Genomic DNA, 2,508 nt, shown 5'->3' with positions numbered 1-2,508 from the left:
CTGGCAGTACTGTACTTAATCAAGCATCTTCCACCATCCATTTAACACAACATTCTGTAGGTGAGCACCCAATTACTGTATACTGCACATATTATTTCTTGATTTTTTAAATTTTTGTTTGTTAAAAATAGCCTTGGTAGATAACCCTCTCCGTCATCCGGAATTTTTAATGAACCGGCACCATCCCGGTCCGGTCGGTGCCGGATACCAAAGAGTTTCCTGTATTACAGGCCAGTTCATTCTACTAAGCACATGCGTTAATCAGGGCAAGTCAGCATAGATTTCTGAATGGCAGGACATGCTTGATCAACCTAATCGAATTCTCTGGAGAAGTAACCGAGAGGATACATAAAGAAAATGTAATGGATGTGGTTTCTGTGGATTTAAAAAAACATTTGATAAGGTACCAAAAAGAGACTTGTGGGGAAAACTAATGGCACATTAAGGGGAATGTGTCCACCTGGATAGGGAGAAGGTCCGAGGACATGAAGCAAAGAGTGAAAGGAATTTTTTTGGACTGGAAAGACGTGGTGAGTGACATTCCGCAGGGTTATGTGTTGAAGGTGCTCTTATTTAATTTGTACGTATAAATGATCTGGACTTAGAAATTGAGGGAACATTATTGAAATTTACTGATGACACCACATGAGGGTTATGCCAAATTGAGATGAAGATGATGAAAGACTTTTTTTTAAATTTGTTCATGGGATGTGGGTGTCACTAGCAAGGCCAGCATTTATTGCCCATCCCTCGTTGTCCTTGAGAAGGTGGTGGTGAGCCACCTTCTTGAAACGCTGCAGTCCGTGTGGTGCAGCTACTCCCAGCCCGTGTGGTGCAGCTATTAGGAAGGGAGTTCCAGGATTTTGACCCAGCGACTATGAAAGAACGGCAATATACTTCTAAGTCATGATGGTGTATGACTTGGAGGGGAACTTGGAGGTGGTGGTGTTCCCATGCGCCTGCTGCCCTTGTCCTTCTAGATAGAGGTCGCGGGTTTGGGAGGTGCTGCCGAAGAATCCTTGGCGAGTTGCTGCAGTGCATCTTGTAGATGGTACGTACTGCAGCCATGGTACATCGGTGGTGGAGGGAGTGAATATTTAAGGTGGTGGATGGGATGTCAATCAAGTGGGCTGCTTTGTCTTGGATGGTGTCGGGCTTCTTGAGTGTTGTTGGAGCCGCACTCATCCAGGCAAGTGGAGAGTATTCCATCACACTCCTTACTTGTACCTTGTAGATGGTGGAAAGGTTTTGGGGAGTCAGGAGGTGAAACACCCGCCGCAGAATACCTAGCCTCTGACCTGCTCTTCACAGAATCACAGAAACCCCACAGTGCAGATAGAGGCCATTTCGGCCCATCGAGCCTGCACCGACACATATCCCACCCTATCTCCGTAACCCCACACATTTTAATCCCCCTAACACTAAGGGTCAATTTATCATAGCCAATCAACCTAACCTGCACATCTTTGGACTGTGGGAGGAAACCGGAGCACCCGGAGGAAACCCACGCAAACACGGGGAGAATGTCTGTGTGGAGTTTGCACAGTCACCCGAGGCCGGATTCGAACCTGGGTCCCTGGCGCTGTGAGGTAACAGTGCTAACCACTATGCCACCGTGCTGCCCTCTTGTTGCCACAGTATTTATGTGGCTGGTCCAGTTAAGTTTCTGGTCAATGGTGACCCCAGGATTTGGCGATGGTAATGCTGTTCAATGTCAAGGGGCAGTGATTAGACACTCACTTGTTGGAGATAGTCATTGCCTGGCACTTGTGTGGCGTGAATGTTACCTGCCACTTATCAGCCCAAGCCTGAATGTTGTCCAGGTCTTGCTGCATGCGGGCATGGACTGCTTCATTATCTGAGGAGTTGCGAATGGCACTGAACACTGCGCAGTCATCAGCGAACATCCCCACTTCTGACCTTATGATGGAAGGAAGGTCATTGATGAAGCAGCTGAAGATGGTTGGGCCTAGGACACTGCCCTGAGGAACTCCTGCAGCGATGTCCTGGGGCTGTGATGATTGGCCTCCAACCATCACAACCATCTTCCTTTGTGCTAGGTATGACTCCAGCCAGTGGAGAGTTTTCCCCCTGATTCCCATTGACTTCAGTTTAACTAGGGCTCCTTGATGCCACAGTCAAATGCTGCCTTGATGTCAAGGGCAGTCACTCTCACCTCACCTCTGGAATTCAGCTCCTTTGTCCATGTTTGGACTAAGGCTGTAATGAAGTCTGGAGCAGAGTGGTCTAGGCGGAACCCAAACTGGGCATCAGTGAGTAAGTGCTGCTTGATAGCACTGTCGACGACACCGTCCATCACTTTGCTGATGATTGAGAGTAGACTAATGGGGCGGTAATTGGCCGGGTTGGATTTATCCTGCTTTTTGTGGACAGGACATACCTGGGCAGTTTTCCACATTGTCGAATGGATACCAGTGTTGTAGCTGTACTGGAACAGCTTGGCTAGAGGTGCGGCTAGTTCTGGAGCACAAGTCTTCAGCATGATGG

Source organism: Somniosus microcephalus, chromosome 14 (genome assembly GCF_052327205.1).
Source record: "Somniosus microcephalus isolate GS21.2 chromosome 14, FLI_Smic_1.0, whole genome shotgun sequence".
Lineage (NCBI taxonomy): Eukaryota > Metazoa > Chordata > Chondrichthyes > Squaliformes > Somniosidae > Somniosus > Somniosus microcephalus.
Note: the sequence above shows the minus strand (reverse complement) of the source record.